General features: G+C 35.4%; 1 pseudogene across 1 annotated transcript in view; it reads left to right on the top strand.

Annotated features, from left to right (window-relative positions):
- LOC148945031 (exportin-5-like) overlaps positions 1 to 21847 on the top strand; it is a 155699-nt pseudogene that overhangs the window by 5066 nt on the left and 128786 nt on the right. The window contains exons 3-5 of the transcript XR_016142679.1: positions 1450 to 1593; positions 14420 to 14656; positions 17250 to 17408. The product of XR_016142679.1 is annotated as an exportin-5-like (transcript). The remainder of the gene's footprint in view (positions 1 to 1449; positions 1594 to 14419; positions 14657 to 17249; positions 17409 to 21847) is intronic.

Genomic DNA, 21847 nt, shown 5'->3' on the forward strand with positions numbered 1-21847 from the left:
TGAAGTTTTGTAGTATTTTTAGACAATCTTCTTATTGTTATCCGTGATATTTCTTGTGGCAAAAATACAAAACTCCACATTTTTGCAGATAGGAGCTTCAAACCTCTGCAGCAGGGTTCTCTGATACGCTGAATCTGATAGCATGATTTTCATTAAGATCCTTTGACTTTTAGGGGTGTTTTCCACTTTTTTTTGAAAATCAGGTAAATTTTCTCAGGCTCGTAGCCTTTGATGGTTAAAACTAAACTTAGTGAAACTTGTATATTTGAAATCAACATAATAAGCTGATTCTTTTAATATATCTATTAGTATCAAAATCCCGTTTTTTAGAGTTTTTGTAGGTCAATTTCACACTCTTTACACTGAAATTTATCTATAACTTTTTTGTTTCTCTGCCACAAGAATGAATACTCTAACACAAGACGTGCGTGATGCTGAGATAGTTTTAAATCACAGTACTTGGGAAATATAATTTATGTGCTTTAAAGAATAGTTGTTTCCATTGTGGCTGTATCTATTTCATTCTAAAATACCTTCAGGAAAGTTCTAGTTGAATTTTGGTGTAAAGGGCAGGAAATAGAAGAGAGCGGTAACCAGTGGAGTCAATTCACGAAAATTAGGGACAGTTTTTTTTTCAATTTTATTCTGCTAGAATACAAATAAAGCCATTTTCCAATAAAAAAAAGCCTAATAAAATATAATTTGTCAAGATCTACGCTGGGGGGTAAATATGCGAGGCAAGTTCCCCCCCCATTGATGCCACTGTCTGCAACCCTTTGTCTATAGGACGGTTTCTCCTGGTTTTAAGTTTTAGCGTCGCTCTTTTCTTTAAAAACCGTTTTTTGTTGTTTGATTATGGAATAGGATAGATATCTGTTTTTAAATGTACTAAAGTTAAATACTACTATTTTGTCTTCAAAAGTAATTTAAACCGTAAATATGATTTTTGCACAGCAGATAGCGACAAATTTTATGCCTATTGACATGCGTATCGACATAAGCGAACATGCTGTATGTATTGACATACATACAGTCAGCCTATTGGCATACTTCATACCGGGGGTGGGGTGTCCTTTTTTTATTTTGTGAATGATTTGTAGTTTCTGGGCCTTCGTATGATGGCTAGGCCACGAAGGACGATATTGCCTAAGTTTTGGCTTTTTGCCATGTTGGGCCAATCAAAAAGCAGTTCGTCCCCTAATTGGGTCAGAGAATTGGGTTCTTTCCCAAATTGGATCAATGAAGGTCGCAAGAAAATATTAAAATATAGACAACTTTATGTGAAGAATAAAATAGTGAAGTTGTGAATAGAGTGGGGCAGAGGAGAGGCGTGAGCAGCTGGATCTGCAATGAGTAGTTGTGGTAGAAGTTTGAGAAGTATAGTTAGCTTATTAGTTAACAAACAGTTAACTAGTCTATTTATTGTTGTTCTTTTTCCCTTTTTTTTAGGCAGGATTAAGAGCATTGAATTCCATCTATGAGTGGTGCAGTTTAGCCATTATTGGCAAGGATGAATCAGGATTCTTCACAAAACTTCTCCGTCTACTCCACGAGCCGCGTTTTCGGATTCTTGCTGCCGAGTGTCTTATCTCAGTGAGTTGAGTTTCTTCACAGTTGCTTTTTCCCCCGTTTTTCCTAGTAATACCTAAGGTGTGTTTTATCTTTGGTAATTTCCAGTTTTCTGTCAATTCTACTATTTCATTTTTGTAGAACCTGAGGACTTAGAACCTAGAGTGTGGGAATGCGTGATTAACCAGAGACCAGATAGTTCTCTGATGGAATGTGTCGACTAGAGAAGTGGAGTCAGAAGTCAGGTTGGTCTCCTTTCAAACCATCAAATCTAAATTGCTCAGTTCATTTTTTTTCTTTTACATATCTCTTTTTTTCAGTTTCAAGAGCTCTGATAGAACTTTATGGAAAAAGTATAAACCCTTTCAATTATTGAATCCATTCACGTATGTGAGACTTTGTTTCGAAAGAGAGGGGTGGTAAATAAAAAACACGGAAAAATAGGTACTTTATGTGGAAAATATGGGAAATTCAAAGAAATATGACTAAAACCCTGTGGGGGGGGGGGAGGGTATGTTTTGAAATTTTTCTCTTTTAGTACCTGTGAGCTCATGCTTCTTCATCAGTTCGTTACCAGGATGAACAGTTTTAAATACTGTTTATAAGTACTAAAAAAAATGTTTTTTTAAAAATACGTTTTGATTTGTATATAAAGAAATTTTTTTTATGAAAAATAAGCATTTTTTTCAATCGATTGTATCTATCTACTTTGTCAGTTTAAGGTGATATATTCGGACTTTAAAGAAACAGTAAGAAAGTAAAAAAATCGTACTAAATACCGAGATGTGGGGGGGGATACGAGCTTGAACTTTCCCTCCAATTTTTAGCACTAGTGACTTCATGCTTTTCCTTCAGCATATTACCAGAATGAATAGGTCTATAGTTTGTGAAATTTATTTCTCTGTTATGTATTAATTAAAAAAAAACTTCAATTAAAAAAAAATTAAACAATCATAACATACAACAAGTAATAATATAAATGAATAAATAAATCTTAAAGGGAGTAATGCTTAAATTGAATATGCAAATCAAGCTTAAAACGAAAAAAAAAAAATATTATGCCATTGAAGTATGAGTGCAACCCAAAACTAACAGATATTAATTGAAGAATCAATGCAAACAAACATACAATAGATACTAATGTAAATGAATAAATAAATCTTAAAACGAGCTAAACTTAAATTGAATATGCAAATCAAGCTTGAAACGAGCAAAATCACTACAAACAAGAGTTTGAGTATCGCCTTCTTTCACTGTAAAAGTCTAAAACCTACTGCGTCATTGGCGCTTTACTGAAAATGAATTGTATAACAAATATTTTCTTTTGTACTTAATATTGAAAATAAGCAGTAAAATTTTAAACTGATGAGCTTTCAGCAATTAATATCATTATACATCAAATATTCAGTTTAATTTATTAGTTCTTTCTAAAATTGTTCCAAGCCCCTAAAATTATCCCCTTCCTTAACTGTAAAAACCTAAAGACTACTGCGTCATTGGCGCTTCACTGAAAACGAATTATATTACAATATTTTCTTTTCCAGTTCTTACAGCATTGAAAATGAAAATAAAATTACAGTGAAATAAAATCTTGAACTGACGGATCTTTAAACAATTAATATCATTATATATCAAATATTCAATTTGATTTTGTTTTTACTTTCTAAGACTGTTCAAGACACATATAGTCAGAGGCAACGCTGTAGCGTTGCCTATAGTAAAGGCCATACGGCTCCAATGTTTAATTGTTATTATTATTTTTTTTCCCAGAGGTACTTCATACGGAGGGGGTCGTCGTAGAAGCTTCAAAAAGGGTTAATTCCATTTGAAATCAAGATTTCTAGTGCCCTGTTTAATAGTAGAAAATGATTGGAGAGCAACTAGCCCCTCCCCCCACGCACATCATTCTCCCAAACACGTCCAATCAAAATTTTGAGATAGTCATTTAGTTCAGCGTAGTTGATTTCCACATAGAAAATATATTTTTGACGAGGACACTCCCCCACAACCCCCAGGGCAAGAGTTTTAAGTTATGCCCTGGGGGTATATAAGGTTTTTTATAAAAGGCTTCGTCATAGAAACTTCAATAAAAGATCCTTCGAATAGGTATTAAAGGGATTGTGTCTTTTTAAAGGTTTGAAAATCACAGTAGTTCTACTAGCCCCCCCCCAAGCTTATCATTTCCCCATAAACATCCAATCAAAATTTTGAAATAGCCATTTTGTTCAGCGTAGTTGATTTCCAGATAGAAAATATGTTTTTGAGGAAGACATTCCCCCACAATCCTCAGGGCAAGGGTTTTAAGCTATGCCCTGGGGGCAAATTAGGTTTTTATAGAAGGCGTTGTCGTAGAAACTTCAAAAAAGGCTCATTTGATTAGGAATTCAAAGGGATAGTGCCCTTTTCAACAGTCGAATGTAATTTGAGGACAACTAGCCCCCCCCCACGTCCCCTATTCGCCCCACTACCACCCAGCCCAATTTTCAGATAGCCCTTTTACTCAGCGTAGGTGATTTCCAAATAGAAAATATGTTTTTGAGGAGGAGACTCCCCCACAACCCTTAGGGCAAGGGTTTTAAGTTATGCCCTGGGGGCATATAAGGTTTTTATAGAAGGGGTTGTCGTAGAAACTTCAAAAAAGGCTCATTCGATTGGAAATTCAAAGGGCTAGTGCCTTTTTTAATAGTCGAAAGTGATTTGAGGGCAACTACCCCCCCTCTCACGGGTACCTTTTCCCCAAACACATCCAATCAAAATTTTGAGACAGTCATTTTATTAAACGTAGTTTTAAGTTCTGGAAATTAGGTCTTTGAGGATGACAACTCCCCCACACCCCTCAGGGCAAGGGTTGTAAGTTATGCCCTGGGGGCATGTAAGGTTTTGTATAGACAGTATTGTCGTATAAACTTCAGAGAGGGCTCATTTGATTGGAAATTGAAAGTTCTGTTTAACTTTTTAAGCGTAAAAATATATTGGTGGGTACCCAGCTCCCCCCCCCCCCCCTAAACGCTATTTTGCAAATGCATCCAATAAAAATTTTAATATAGCTATTTTGTTAAAGATAGTTCAAATATTATATAATAAAAATTCCGATGTTGACACAACCCCCCTGGGCCCGAAGGCAGGCGTTATAAGTTATCCCCTGGGGGCATATATGGGTCTTATGCAAGGGATGCTTGTATTAACTTCAAAGAGGTATCATTTTATTGGAAATTGAAATTTATATTTCACTTTTTAAGATTCAAAATAGTTTGGATGGCACCTAGCCCCCCCCCCCCCCTCCACGCCCTTTTTTCCTCAAACCCATCCGATAAGAGCTTTGAGATAGCTTTTCTTTAAAATAGTTTGAAGACCATATAACAAAAGCTCAGGGGTCAGCACAGCCCCTCAACGTCCGAGGGCAAGGGTTGTAGATTATGCTTTGTGTGTCAGAGAGGTACACGCTCAAGAGATTACCGTAAAAAATTCAGATGGTCGTTGTTATTGTAAAATGTGTGTTCTGGCTCATTGTTTACGATTTTATAGTGTTTCAGAGGCAACTAGCCCCCCACGCCCCTTTTCCCCAAATGTATCCAGTAAAAATTTTTAGATAGGCATTAAGTTAAAAATTTCTCAAAAGTCAGATAACAGTCTCAAAAGTTATGCCCTGGGGGCAAATTAGGTTTTTATAGAAGGCGTTGCCGTAGAAACTTCAAAAAACTGTTCATTCGATTAGAAATTCAAAGGGCTAGTGCCCTTCTTAATAGTCGTAAGTGATTGGAGGGCAACAACCCCCCCCCCCCATACGCATCCATTCCCCCAAACACAGCCAATCAAAATTTTGAGATAGCCATTTTGTTCAGCGTAGTTGATTTCCAGATAGAAAATATGTTTTTGAGGAGGAAACTCGCCCACATTCCTTAGGGCAAGGGTTTTAAGTTATGCCTTGGGGGCATTTAAGGTTTTTATAGAAGGTTTTTATTTTCGTAGAAACTCCAAAGAAGGCTCATTCGATTGGAAATTCAAAGGGCTAGTGCCTTTTTTAATAGTCGAAAGTGATTTGAGGGCAACTAACCCCCCTCTCACGGGTACCTTTTCCCCAAACACATCCAATCAAAATTTTGAGGCAGCCATTTTATGAAACGTGGTTTTAAGTTCTGGAAATTAGGTCTTTGAGGATGACAACTCCCCCACAGCCCTCAGGGCAAGGGTTGTAAGTTATAACCTGGGGGCATATAAGGTTTTGTATAGACAACATTGTCGTATAAACTTCAGAGAGGGCTCATTTGATTAGAAATTGAAGGTTCTAGTTCACTTTTTAAGCGTCAAAAGATATTGGAGGGTAACCAGCTTCCCCCCCCCCCTAAACGCTATTTTAGCAAATGCATCCATTAAAAATTTTAATATAGCTATTTTTTTAAAAATAGTTCAAAGATTATATAATAAAATTCCGGTGTTGACACAACTCACCAGGGCCCGACGGCAGGCGTTATAACTTATGCCCTGGGGGCATATATGGGTCTTATGGAAGGGATGCTCGTATTAACTTCAAAGAGGGGTCATTTGATTGGAAATTGAAAGTTCTAGTTCACTTTTTAAGAGTCAACAGAGATTGGAGGGCACCTAGCCCCCCCCCACGCCCTTTTTTCCTCAAACCCATCCGATAAGAACTTTGAGATATCTTTTTTTAAAATATTTAAAAGACCATATAACGAAAACTCAGGGGTAAACACAGTCCGCCAGGGCCCGAGGGCAGGTGTTGTAAGTTATGCCCTTGGGGAATATATGGTTCTCATTGAAGGGATGCTCATCAAAAATTCAGATATGGCTTATTTGATTGGAAATGGAAAGTTCTAGCAACGTTTTTTCGAGTCAAAAGATATTGGAGGGCAACTAGCCCCCCACGCCCCTTTTCCCCAAATGCATCCAATAAAAATTTTTAGATAGGCATTAAGTTAAAAATTTCTCAAAAGTCAGATAACAAAAACTCTGGTGTCGTCACAACCCCCCAGGGCCCGGGGGCAGGCGTTGTAAGTTATGCCCTGGGGCAAATATTGTTCGTATGAAAGGGATGCTCGTATAAACTTCAGAGAGGGCTCATTTGATTGGATATTGAAATCCAGCCCTTTTTAAGAGTCAAAAGTGATCAGAGGGCAACTGGCCCCCAAAGCCCTTCTCCCCCAAATACATCTGATAAAAAATTGAGGTAGCCATTTTGTTAAAAATAGTTCGACAATTATATAACAAAACTCCTTTACGTATGGTCATTTCGTTAAAAATAGTTTAAATATCAGATAATAAAAACTTCTGTGTCGACACCTCCCCCCCCCCAGGGTCGGGGCAGGCGTTTTAAGTATCGCTTTGGGGACATATTTGGTTCTTATGGATGGCATGCTTGTATAAACTTCAGAGAGGGTTCATTTGAATAGAAATCAAAAGTTGTAGTTCATTTTCTCAGAGTAAAACAGATCGGTGGGTAACTAGCCCCTCCCGCCCTCCGCGCCTTTGGGCGTATCGGATGGACAAACCCATCCGATAAAAATTTCAGGTAACCATTTTGTTAAAAATATACAATAGATATTAATGTAAATTAATAAATAAATCTTAAAACGAATGAAACTTAAATTGAATATACAAATTAAGCTTGAAACAAACAAAAATAACCACAAACAAGAGTTTGGGTATGACCTCCTTGCCAAATATTGTTCTTTTCGGCCAACCATCTAGGGCTAAACGGAAAGCAGGTCGTCCCCGTCTGGGGTGGGAGGACGTCATAAAGAAAGATTTAAAGGAAATGAGAACTTCGTGGGCGGGTGTAAAAAGGAAGGTTTGAATCGATTAGGGTGGAGGAGGAGCTTGCCTAGCTTTGTTTACCTCAGGTGGCTTGGTGCTGCGATGAGTTGTTAGTAGTAGTAGTAGTAGTAGTTGTTACCAACACCAGTGTGGGAACACCGGTATTGGTAACAACTTAAAGCGTGGTAACTTTTAGTTGTGTGTCCAACCCTCATGCTCTATAGAAATTATGTTTCTTTGAATAAAGTTTCCACTATTATCAATACACAAACTCCTTGTGCACCCTAACTCTCTCGAAGCTTCACTCTGTGCATCCTTCTATGTACTTTCGATTTCCTATAAATATCAGTATACGGCGTGTGTAATATGATTATATTTCCAATCATGATATTAATTGTTACAATTAATGATATTAATTGTTACAACAATTAATGATATTAATTGTTGAAAGATCCATCAAATCAAGAATTTATTTCGCTGTAAGTGTATTTTTATTTTCAATGCTGTAAGAACTGGAAAAGAAAGTATTTGTAATATAATCTGTTTGCAGTTAAGCACCAATGACGCAGTAGTCTTTTGGTTTTTATTTACAGTTAGGAAATGAGGCAGTATCCAATCACTTGTTTGTAGGGAAACTATATTTGTCTTTGACAACTTTAAAAAGAACATAAATTAAACTGAATATTTGATGTATAATGATATTAATTGCTGAAAGCTCATCAGTTCAAAATGTTACTATAATTTTAATGTTTATTTTCAGATATAAGTACAAAAGAAAATATTTGCCACAAAATTGATTTTCAGTATAGTGCCAATGACGCAGTAGGTTTTAGGCTTTTACAGTGAGAGAAGGAGGTCATACCCAAACTCTTGTTTGTGTTTATTTTTGTTCGTTTCAAGCTTGATTTGTATGTTCGATTCAAGTTCTACTAGTCTTAAGATTCATTTATTTATTTACATCAATATCTATTGTATGTTGTTTGAATTGATTGTTCATTTAATTTCTGTTCGTTTTAAGTTTCATTATACATCAATAGGAAAATGTTTTTTCGTCTTAAGCTTGATTTTCATATTGAATCTAAGCATTACTCGCTTTAAGATCTATTTATTCATTTATATCATTACTCGTTGTATGTTTTTGCTATGATTGTTTATTTAATTTCTGTTCGTTTTGGGTTTCATTTCTTCTTCAATAGTAATTTCTGGTCGTTTTGATTTTGAATTTTAAAAGGTATTTGTATCTGCTGATATTAAGTTTAAAATGTCCTTTACTTTCCTTTGAAAAACTTATTTTTTCGAATTTTTTTTAAAATTAATTTTCACTAAAGTGCCATGATGCTGTAGGTTTTAGACTTTTACAGTGAGAGAATGAGGCGATACCCAAACTCTTGTTTGTGTAATGATTTTTATTCGTTTTAAGCTTGTTTTGCTTATTCAATTTAAGTTTCACTCGTTTAAAGATTTATTTATTCTTTTACATTAGTATCTATTGTATGCTTGTTTGCATTGATTCTTTTTTTTATTTCTGGGGGGCCAGTTGCCCTCCAATCACTTTAAAAAAAAGGACTCTTAAAAAGTGCACTAGAACTCTCGATTTCCAATCGAATGATAATAAAAATAAAACATTGTACTATAATATTATATATATATATATATATATATATATATATATATATATATATATATATATATATATATATATATATATATATATATATATATATATAACAATAATGTAACAATAATAATATAATGTAACATTATAATAATAATAAAACATTGGAGCCGTATGGCCTTTACTATAGGCAACGCTATAGCGTTGCCTCTGATAAAGCTATGACCGAGTTTAGTTTCTGAATATCAAGATCTGTGGTGAAGATTGCAAATTTCTTGAAAACAATAACTGATAATCTAGATTATAGCTCGAAAACAACTTGTTTTGTTTTGAAAAGCTTGTTTTGCTTATTCAATTTAAGTTTCACTCGTTTAAAGATTTATTTATTCTTTTACATTAGTATCTATTGTATGCTTGTTTGCATTGATTCTTTTTTTTATTTCTGGGGGGCCAGTTGCCCTCCAATCACTTTAAAAAAAAGGACTCTTAAAAAGTGCACTAGAACTCTCGATTTCCAATCGAATGATAATAAAAATAAAACATTGTACTATAATATTATATATATATATATATATATATATATATATATATATATATATATATAACAATAATGTAACAATAATAATATAATGTAACATTATAATAATAATAAAACATTGGAGCCGTATGGCCTTTACTATAGGCAACGCTATAGCGTTGCCTCTGATAAAGCTATGACCGAGTTTAGTTTCTGAATATCAAGATCTGTGGTGAAGATTGCAAATTTCTTGAAAACAATAACTGATAATCTAGATTATAGCTCGAAAACAACCCCTTATCCAGCTTACTTACAAGAGTGGCGAAAAAATAGCCCACAAGCCATTAGTGGACCTCTGGCTGGTAAAATATTACCCATGGCTATTTATTAAGGCTACATCACCCATGGCTACATGTTATTCTTGGATAACACTTTAATTACATAATTTTTAAGGATAGTACAATCGTCCTAAATAGACAATTACACAGTTTTAACTTAGAGCGGATATCGGAGCCTTTCATAATCATGTGTCGAAGTGTAGTCGACACTGAAAAAATAATTAGTGTCTTCCCAGGTCTGCAGATGAGCTCTTAATTAGATTTTCAGTGCCGGTGCCACCATTTCTACACCCTTAATATATTGAAGCTGCGATAATTGACACTTCTGTGACGCATTGAAACCTAAAATTATAGACAGAATATAGAATCTGGAAATAAAGCACCTTTCTATTATTCGATACTATTTATATTTAGATATGTGTATTTGATTATACTGTATATTTAAATTTAAATAAAAACTCCCTATTATAAAATAATTGTTGAAATAAAAGTCAAAGAATAAATCCTGGCCTTTTGTGTGTCTTGGTGGAACAATTTGTACATTCAAAGCTTGAATTTGACCCTCATGGCTTTAAAAATTATGTTGATTCATTCTATTTTACTAAGAGATTATAATAGGAAATATTCCTACTTTCAACGTAAATAGATGGTCGTTTTTTTCGCTTTCATCGCTTTTATCATTTCTTTTCGTTATCTCAATTTATGGAACATGTTAAACATAGTTCAGCTATCCAAGATAACCATAAAAGTAAAGAAAGTTGTTTGCCGGCTTTACATTTTCTGGGCGATATTAAGCACTTTCAGTTGTTACCAACCTCTTCCTAGCTAATTTATCTATTATGGGTTGCCTCCCCGTAGTAGCATAATATTTGTAGGCATGAATATATAATGAGTAGGAGGTAATAGGTTTGAGACTGTCTGTGCAGGTTTTCAACTCTTGTTAATAGAGGAGCATCGCCAAGTGCTGAAAACCATGTTGTGACGAAGATGGGCCCAGGATTGCAAACAGCCTCCATTCATGGAGGTCCCAGGTACTTCTTACTGTCCGGTTCTAAGCCGGCTTAAGCACTTCGGTGTAGACTTGAGAAGATATCTGATCCCCGTCCTGCGCTGGTATCCGGGATCATGGCTTTTCCTGAGGTGAAAATAATTTCAATGATTTAAAGAACATGAAAGTTGGAACTGGGAATGTTACGACGTTAACAAATAACTATCGTATCGATATTTTGACTGACGAATTCAGACGATTCGAACAGGACTTATTAGGGGCTTCAGAAACTCATATCTTAGGAGCAGGAAGCATGAAATTAAGTGATATAGAATTTATTTACTCAGGCAGGAAGGATGGGGTACATTGACGGGGAGTAAGGCTCATGATAAATAAGGAAGCTACTAAGTCTTTTTTATGCTGTGAGGGTATTAATAATAAAATATTAATTGCTCATTTTATGATTAGAAAGTTTAGGGTATCATTTAAAGTAGTATACGCCCCTGTAGAACCGACTGACGGAGATACTAGTAACTCAGATGAATTTTACTTACAGTTACAGGAGCAAATAGACAAGGTCCCAGGTAGAAATATGATGTTATTACTGGGAGATTGTAACGCCCAGGTTGGTAGAAATAGGGATAGATGGTATCCCAGCCTAGGTAAATTTGGTGTAGGAAAAGAAAACAGTAATGGATACAGACTTTTGCAATTTTGTAGGTATAACAATCTAGTTATAACCAATAACGGTGTTTGGTCATAAAATGGCTCATAAGTTAACATGGTATTCACGTGATGGTAAGACAGCAAACCTTATTGATTATGTTATAGTAAACCGAAGACTTGCAGGATCAATACAAGATACTAGGGTATATAGGAGTGCTGTTATTGATGTTAAAAGTAAATATCACCATCTAGTAGTGTCTAGGGTTAATTTAAAACTGAAATTTAGGAAGAGTAGCTACCTCCGGGAAGCTATGACGTTGATAGACTCCAGGATGAGAATTTGAGAGAAACTTTCCAGGAACAGTTGAATACTAAATTTGGGAGTTGAAATTTTGATAAAGTGGAAGATGGTTGGAGTAATTCTAGAAAAATATTGTGTGAGGTTGCTGAAGGTGTATTAGGGAAGAAAGCTAGAACTGCAGCTAAGAATATTAGTGAAAAAGTTTTATGTTTAAGAGAAAGGAGAAAGGACTTGTGCAAGAATTACCTGAGTGATAGATCGTATGAAAGCAAAAGAAATATAAAGAAAGTGGAGAAAGCATTAAAATATGAACTAGGGAGGTGTGAAGTGGAGGCCATGGATAAAATTGCCGAGGATCTGGAAGATGCAGCTAGACGGCATAATAGTAAAATATTGTACTGGCACGTTAACAAATTGAGAGGGAGGAGTCAATCAGGACTTGTCCCAGTTAAAGATAGGAATGGGGTTGCAATTAGCGATAAGGAAAAAACTAAAGCGAGATGGGGCGAACATTTTGAGAACTTGCTTAACCGAGATAGAGTTGCAGGAAAAAATATAGAGGAAAATGAAAAAGTTTGTGATACCTTGGACGTGAAGGAAGATTTGTTCTGTGAGGAGAAATTAGCAACAGTACTAAAAGGATTAAAGAACAATAAGGCTCCAGGTGTTGATAGGGTGGTAAATGAGTTTCTTAAATATGGTGGCTCTGGGGTAAGAAATAAGTTATTGAAGATTATGAATATGATTTTTGAAAAAAGGGGAAGTACCTAACAATTTTAGAAAAACCATAATTAAGCAACTTTATAAGAAAAGGGATGAAACTGAGCATGCTAGTTATTAAGGAACTAGTCTGATTTCTATAGATAGCAAGTTACTTAGTAGGATAATGCTTTTTAGATTAAGACATGACCCAGACAAAGCTTTAAGAGAAGAGCAGTGCGGTTTTAGAAAAGATAGAGAATGTGTCGACCAAATTTTCACTCTTAGACTAACAATTGAGAAGGACCTGAGTTTTCAAATACCTTTTGTCCTCAGTTCTATAGATAACAACTAAGCGCTCGATTATGGTGATAGAGGAGTTTTAGTAAAGGTTTTATCCTTGTATGCTATATCAGAAACATACATCACAGTGATTAGTGTTATGTACGCGAACAGCACTGCTAAAGTTAAAGTAGAAAATGAGATTAGTGGCTGGTTTCGCATTAAAGCAGGAGTTAAGCAGGGTTGTGTTCTATCCCCCTTTATATGGATTATTTTGATGGACTTTGTTTTAAGCAGCACAGGAAAGGCAATGGGAGACCACGGAATCAAATGGGGAGGAAAAAGTCTCCTGGAGTTGGATTATGCTGATGATTTAAGCATCCTAGATGAAAGTGTGAGCAAAATGAATGAAGTTTTAGAGGTTTTGCGAGTTCAGGGTGCTAGAATTGATCTAAAAATTAATGTTAGGAAGACTAAGTCTAGGAATAAGTGAAGATGAAAAAGTGACGTTGGGTAATGAAAAGATTGATCAGGTGGGCAGCTTCACTTACTTTGGTAGTATTATTAGTAAAGATGTTGGGAGCAGTGAAGATGTTAAAAATAGAATAGCCAAGGTTCAGGGTGCTTTTTCACAGTTAAAAAAAGTCTGGAAGAATAGGAAGATAAGTCTGCAAACCAAGATTAGAATATTAGAAGCTACAGTGATGACAGTGGTCAAATGTGGCTCTGAAGCATGGACGCTCCGAAAAGCGGATGAAGATTTACCAGATGTTTTCCAGAGAAATTGCTTAAGGATTGTTCTGGGTTCCCGGCTGACTGACCGTATTTCAAACAATAAGCTATGCGAAAAATGTGGTTCAATACCGCTCTCTAGGGCTATAATGGAAGAAAGGTTCAGGTGGTTAGGGCACGTTTTGCGGATGAAGGATGACAGATTGCCGAAGATTGTACTTTTCGGCCAACCATTTAGGGCTAAACGGAAAGCAGTTCGTCCCCGTCTGGGGTGGGAGGACGTCATAAAGAAAGATTTAAAGGAAATGGGAACTTCTTGGGCGGGTGTAAAAAGGGGGCTTTGAATAGATTGGGGTGGAGGAGGAGCGTGCGTAGCTGTGTTGGCCTCAGGTGGCTTGGTGCTGCGATGAGTTGTTAGTAGTAGTAGTAGTAGTAGTTGTTACCAACACCAGTGTGGGAACACCGGTATTGGTAACAACTTAAAGCGTGGTAACTGTTAGTTGTGTGTCCAACCCTCATGCTCTATAGAAATTATGTTTCTTTGAATAAAGTTTCCACTATTATCAATACACAAACTCCTTGTGCACCCTAACTCTCTCGAAGCTTCACTCTGTGCATCCTCCTATGTACTTTCGATTTCCTATAAATATCAGTATACGGCGTGTGTAATATGATTATATTTCCAATCATTATCTAATTAAATATGCATATGCAGGGTGGTCGTGAAAATTAACTGAGAGGGGGATGGGGTGCACAACACTTTGTACTTAGTACAAACGAATAACTGATTGGTATTATACCGATTGTTCAATTGCCATGCTGGCTATCTTAAACATTTAATGCTCTCAGCGTTCAGTGGGACACTGAAACAAAGCCAGCAATATATTTTTTCTATCACTTTTCATTTGGTTTGGCCACAGAACCATTCCTATTTTCACAGGTGTTAAGTCGGCGTGATCATCACACAGTCATTTTAGCGAATATTTTCAGCAGCAGTCAGATTGAGAGCATTATTTCTGCTGTTGGTTTTAATGCAGTTCAGTCAATATCCGAGGAAAATTATTTTTTTGAGAAGAAATGTGCAGAAATTTTCATCAATCTTGGAAGTGTTATTTTCTATTTGTGGTCCAGGAACGCAGATTTTACTTTACCTGATTATGCAGCTACAATATTTAAGGTGAGTTTTTTGTTGTTATTTCGCAAATGCTTGAACAGAAACTATATTTTTTGGTTGAATGTGTGGCATAAATTTCATAAATTTTTGACCCCTTGCTGTGGTCTTGACTGTAAAAATTTGCCTCTGAAATCAATAATAATATGATAAAATATGTTATTAATTTGTGGTTTAAGAATTCATGCTTCTCTTTACTAGATTATAGAGCTATTTATTATTAAGGTGGTTTTTGTTACTGTGTAATTTTTTGAAAAACACTCCCATTTTTCTGTTATATGCGCGGCACAATTCCGCCACACGTGAGATCGCATTCACGTTTTTTTAAATTTGTGACTTCTGGCTGTGATCTGCACGGTAAAGGTCTATTCTAAAATCAATAATTATAAATCATCTAAAATAAAAAAAACCAATCATAATAAAATCAACAGTGATAAAGCAATGTGTATTAAAGATAAATTTCTGAGTTTCAGTAATAATGTTATATGCTGAGTACGAATACAATGCGTATAAATGTATAATTATAATAATGTTGAGGAATAGAACTGACATTTTCTTTTGCTCAATAATACAAATACGTGACTCTAGTAGAATTTCTTTCATTGATTTCAAAAATGGGATCAGATATTTCCAGACCTTCAGATACATCTAAGTTTGAACTACACTAGAGTTAAATTGGTACCTCAAAAAAAGATGTTTTCCTGGGTTTATTCAACTTCTTTTATAATGGTTTCACATTGCGCTTCTATAACTTCAGCTGTTTAATATAAGTAAGTAAAGTCGCCTTTGATTGGCCAGCTAAAAATAGTTCGTCAATCAGAAATTAGACCTTATGTAAACCAATGTGATAAACTTATTTGGCCAATTGTGAGAGTCAGTTATCCAGTTTTTCTAGTTAGAATTACCATTGAAATTATTATTGTCAAGCAATGCTATTTTCATTTTTAAGGAGAGTTTGAGATGACTTCAGAATTTTTATTTGTGCAGGCTACTTCAGTCAGCAAAGAAAACACTGAATAAAAAATATAAAAAAAACAGTTATTGTAACTTAATTATTTTCATTGCACCTACCGTAAAACCTACAGTAAAAGCTAAAGATATCCTTTTTTCGAGCACCTGAACTTCAACCTAAAAACCATCAGAAAATCTTAGGAAAAAAAATACGTCTGCTAGAGGATTTCTACAGAATATATATATATATAAAACGTACGAACATATGTTCGAACATATAATTAGCAACGCCTGAACGAATAATAAAAAGAGAGAAACTAAGCAGGATGCTTAATTAATTTTGTTCCTAATGTAGGGGACACAAGTTTTATTTTTCTATATCTGGAGATATAGGAGCAAAAAGAAACAGGCTAAGAAAAACCCAAAGGCGGGTGGAATCTGGGTTTGGAGTGCCTTTTGGGAAAAATGTTTTCCGTGCGAGGTTCTTCATTGCATATTTTTAAAAACAGAGGCACAACATCCCTCTCCTCAACTCTAGCGTTTCCAACCTAAAAATTGGGAGCCTAAATAGAGGCAGGATCAAAGGCAAAACGGGAGTATGTACTTATGTATGCTTGACAGTGTTTAGCCCTTCGTTCCTGAACGCTAAACACTAAAATTATATGTTTGCTCTAGATTGAGCCTGTTTACCCCAGAAGCTGGCAGTTTGAATGGTCCCACTCGCAGGCTAGATCAAAAGTAACACTGGTAATTGGCTAGAAAGCTCATGCTTGTACATGTTTGACAATTCGTAACGATATGGGCTTCTTCTGTAATTGTATGCGACTTGTAAGAACTAAAGAATTCAGTTCAGTTTTTTTTTGTGTTTTTTTTAAGCAAAGATTTTAGCAGTTGTTTTCTGTCGACAGTAATGTGTTTTGCCCTTAGCAGCCTGGCGAGTATATTGTCGTTTCATTATTGACCATGTAGGGGTCGTTTTGTAAACAGTTGTATTCAAAGGTCATGGGATTAAGCCAATTAGATTGTTGAGAAAGTTCAAATTTGGTAATATTGCAACTTTGTCGTTTAGGATTTATAAGACGGCATTTACAATCTAAAAAAAAAAAAATATTAACCCTCTCTGCAACAGTACTTAGACTTTAGTTTTCTGTTTAATTTAAGTAAGTGCGAGTAGAACGAAAAAGGGAGAGCTTTGACGTTTTTCTCTTCCCCCAAACAAAGAAACTTCGTCATATTTTATAATTATTTCCACAAATACGTATACTTTTCAAATACATTAATTTGTTTTTATAATATTTCAGCAATATTCTAGTGCTTTTAGAATATTTTTTAATTCAGTTGGCAGGGAAAGCAAAAAAGTTATTTGTTTTGAGAAACATAACCGGTGTAAAGGAATTCCACGGTAATTATATTATTGGTAATAAAGATTATCCAGTCGGGAATACTAAGGGTTGGAGAGTTGAACGGCAATAATGTTGTTAGTAATAATAGTACTTCTACTAAAAAAAAATTATTGGCACTAACAACGCTAAAGTTGCAGTTTAACTTTAGTTATAATAACAAAAAGAACTTTTCGGCCTTAAAGTTATTATAAAGAAAACAATCCATTCGGGGATGGGTCTTCAATAATTTTCAATTTATTTTTAAGGTTTTAGTAGATTTGGCCGATCATGACAGTGTTGTGATACGCGAGGGAGCTGTCCTTCAGCTGAATGTACTATTAGAAGCTCCAAGAATGGAGTCGACGCAGTTTCTACAACCAATCATCTCATCACTAGTACCTGTTTTGATTCGAAAACTACCCAAGGTAAATCTTTTTGGTAAATCTTATATTTATTGAGTCCTCAAAAGACAGAAATCGCCTCAAGTTTACCTGATAAAGATAGTAAAAAAAGTAAATCTCCTGCTTATAGAAGGAAACATAGTCAAATTCATTCTTGGTCAAAAGAGTAGGAAACATAGTTTAAATTATAATTACTTACATTTCTCGTGTATCTAGTGTATCAAGTAATATAATCACGTGTCACGTGATTATATTATGTCACGTGTCAATATGTCAAATAATCACGTGTATCAAGTGCCTTAAGAACCAGACACTTAAAAAGCTTGAATCTTGAATTTTGTTTTGTTTCGTTATGCTGTCTGAAACCAATACCAGTTTTAAATCGAAAATTAGCGATCCTAATTTACGCGTTGCTTTACTTTAGCGATGTTTCTTTACTTTTTTTGAAATATGAAATAATGTTTCTTGAATATTTACTGCATAGCTACCACAAGAATGCATAACTACTTGATGGTGATTTTCTGGGGTATGAGGTGGGAAGAGACAATGCTAATATAGCAAGACTTACTGTAGGAACCTGGGTCAGGCTATGCAAATGCGTCTAGGCGCGTAGCTGCGATTTACGTTTGAAATGTGTCATTGCAGAGTTTTTCTTTTGCATTTAGTTCTTTAAATAGAGCTTGTTTTTAGATTTTATAAGGATTCAGTAAATTTTTTGAAAATTCAGCTACTTAAATTTTGTCAAAATTCTCTTGTATCCCTCCCCTCCTTCGGTACAAAATCTGATAATACCAATGCCAAAACAAAGACAGCAATATACGAAAAGCTGATAAGATAACAAACTTTTCTCTGAGAATAAACAATAAACTCCATCTAACAGTACCCAGCAATTTCATAATTGTAAAATCTAAATCAAGGCATTGCTTGTATTTATTTTATCGTTTTTTCGTCTGTTTTTTTTTATTTTATTTTTTTAGTTTTATATTATTTTGGGAAAAGATAATAGAATTATTTGTCTAAAAGGGCACAGAAATATGATTGCGCACATTTTGTTGTAACTAGTCTTAAGGGGATACGGTAAATTAAAATCATTTTGCGAGTCTCAGCGTCGGCTAATCGTCACAAAGACAAAGGGGTCATTAACAAATTCACCCATGGGACTATCCATCATTGATACTAGTTGAGAACCTGTGGAATTACAGGGAAGAGGAGGGTCAGAGGGGGTCAGAGGAGGGGAAAACTGAGGCCTGGGAGGGGCAGTTGCCCCCCTGACACATAGAAAATTATGCCCATGCTGTTGACTCTTCTTTTGAAGTAGTCGACAGAGAAACTATTAGGGATAACGTCCCCACGAAGACCGTTCCAAATTGAAGTGTAACGTCGAATGAAGGTGTTCTTCAAGTACTCTGTTGTCATCGCCTCAACTTTAAAGTAACTTGACTGAGCTGTGTGCTTTCATGTCTGTTTATTTCTTTCCCAGACTCTTTTTAGGAAACTGTAAATAGCTAATTCTTTAGTCGTCAAATTCGATCATATTCTTATAAGAAATTATTGACAGAAAAAAATGGAAAAATCTAAATATCTACAATTGAGATATACATAGAGGGGACCTTCGGGCCTGTTCCTTTCTCAAAACTATAGGTTTGTCTAATGTTTTCTTTCTAGGAGTTAGAATAACGTTTTCTCGTTATTTCAACTCCCAGAACAAAACCTGAACGCCACTTCCCCATCCCAGAACAAATTCCTGTTTTCGGTACTGTTTACTCTCATATATTCCTCTTCCCAAGAGCAAACCTGAATACCCTTTCCCCCCTGAACAAGATCCTGTTCACGGCACCTTATGCAGTCATTACCGTCTTTTTATGTTAAAATAAGTGCTATTCATATAATTTAAAACTCGTCGTTTTTGCAAGTAAATTTATTGTTATTACGAGACTAGCTCTTGGACGATATAGCCTTAGTCCTCGCTAAACATAGAGTTACGCTGAAGTTCGCTGAAGTTTGAATATTGTTCCAATTCTTTAAGAAGGACCCCTGAATCACAAAGGCCGTTTAATTAGAATAGATAGCTGTTTTGAAAGGACTAAAAAAACTTTAGCGTAAAGAGCGAGGTATTGAGTAGGGGGCGAACCCTGTCATATACGGAATAATTTCTGCTCGTTTTAAGTTTTAATGTTGCTCATTACTGTCAGTTGAAAAAACTAGTTTATTTACTTAATTTCTGATCGTTTTTTAAATAATGCTGGGGAATCCGGCACCCCCTTCATGGAAATATCCCTTCCTCCATGGAAAATCCTCCCACGTCTTCTCCCCCGCAAGCCATGGAAACAAGAAGACACAGGGGTCGTACAAAGGTCCCTAAGTCCCTAAAATGGTCCCTAAAAAAGTCCCTATAGTCCCTATTTATGTCACGAGAATCATTAATGAAATAGTATAGTCTTATAAACATTAGGTGGCCGGCGTTTACACCCCAGGCGATTACCCCCCCCCCCACGGAAAATACCTCTCCGAAAAATACCCCCCCACGAAAAATACCTCCTTCCCAGAAAATACCACCCGTGGAAAATAACGCTTTCCAAATTTCAGAATTTTATTTGAGTTTAATATTTTTAATTTCCTTTGGGGGAAAAAGTTTTGGCACTTGTATATTATGCGCCAATCATTCAAGTTTATACTGTGTAAAACTTGAGGACAAACCGGTTTCTTCGTTAGTTTTTTTTCAGCTGAGCGAGAGACAAGACAAAGAAAAGAAACAGAATATATGGGATATATATAATTTAGGCTATATATTTGCACATGAAGGGGGGGGGGTATAGTATTTAGACAGTTTGAATTCAGAAAACAATTCTTTCTAGGTATATAGCCACTAAAAATTACAGAAGAACAGCAAGGTATCTGGAAATTTTGTTAACTAAAAAAAAAATCCTAGTGTAAAGTAAATGTAATGTTTCATTTCAGTGTTTTTTTCCAAGCGTTAGCTGTTTTTTTTTAGTTAAACACCAAGAACCTAAACATTATGCCTTTACTAGCATAAGAAGAAAGGTAAGTAATTCAATGATCTATTTCTGTTTTTTTTGTTTGTAGTAAATAATTGAGACAAAAACTTTGGAAAATAGTGAAAAAATTATGTCAAGTTAAGTAAGAGTGATAGTTATAAGGTGTAGACTGCCACTAGTAATGAATCATTAGGGGTAGTAACCCTGAACTAAGAGGGATTTTTGGGGAACCGATTTTTTTCGAGAAGACAGATGTTTGGGAAAATCCCCAAAAATTCGGGGATTAGTCAAAGCCCTGGTCTTTTCAGACAAAATCTGCCAACAAATTTCACTAGGTCAAGAAAACTGCCAAGCGGAATTGCCACTACGCTACCCCACTTTTTGCATGCCCTCCCCCCCCCCGCAATGTGCAAAAATATAGCCCAAATTTTATAAGTCCAATAGATTCTATCACCTGTCCTTTGTCTTTGTATGCTGTGAAACCGGTTTTGTGAGATCTAACCAAAGCTTATTTCTTGAGTGTGTTTCGTGTAATTAGGAAGTACCGTTAAAAACTCACTATTTGATTATGATTCCATTTTTTTGAAGTTATAAAATCCAGAACCCTTAATTCATCATGACTTAATTAAAAAACAATTTACAAATCTCTTGAAAACTGCCATATTTATTTTAGGTTGTTAGCATCACTCTTGTTTAAAACCGTATATGTGTAAACTGAACCAGCTGTGACAGAATAAATATCCAGAAAAGCTCATGGGAAGTATATAATTTGGGTTATATACTTGAGTTTTAGGAAGGGGGAGTCTTCTGTCTGTTAGTGTTCTTCTGTTTTGTAGGACTCGGTGGAGGAAAATCCGAATATTCGACCAGGGAGTTTGAAATCGTGAAAGGGGGAAGTAAATTGTGAGAAAAAGAACTACAGGTCCGGATATCTACTTTAAAGATGCCTGAAACTGTATCCAGGGTTGCCACCGTCAGTAGGATTTTACTAGATCTAGTAAAAAAAAATCTAGTAAATTTAGACGATCTAGTAAATTTCCCGAAATCTAGTAAAAAGTCATGATTTATAGTGAATAAAACTTTTTATTTTCCATGAATTCAGGGGAAAAAATTAGGCTCCATTCATTACAAAATCTGATTTCCATTATATTAGATATTATGGCTACTATTGCTCTCATTTTTACGATTTTGCGTCAACCTTAGTGCTTAAAAATCTCTACTTTTCTCTCGGCTTCTTCTTGATACTCGCTTTGAATGGCAAACTATTTAAAATCAGGAGTTTTCAGAATATTTTCCCAGACTCTCATAACAGCTGCTACGTTTGTTAGCTAGCTTTGTCCCTTTTTAAAGACGCTGCTGGAACCGAACTTTTTCCATACTTGCCCAAGCTCTTTCTGATTCTCTGCAGCTTGCCCCATTCAAGTGCTGGAACAGAGAGACAGTTCTCGATTTGGTCGTTCGTCAAAA

The sequence above is a fragment of the Artemia sp. Qi Xiang Cuo genome, chromosome 13 (assembly GCF_049724085.1).
Source record: "Artemia sp. Qi Xiang Cuo chromosome 13, ASM4972408v1, whole genome shotgun sequence".
NCBI classification, from domain to species: Eukaryota; Metazoa; Arthropoda; class Branchiopoda; order Anostraca; family Artemiidae; genus Artemia; species Artemia sp. Qi Xiang Cuo.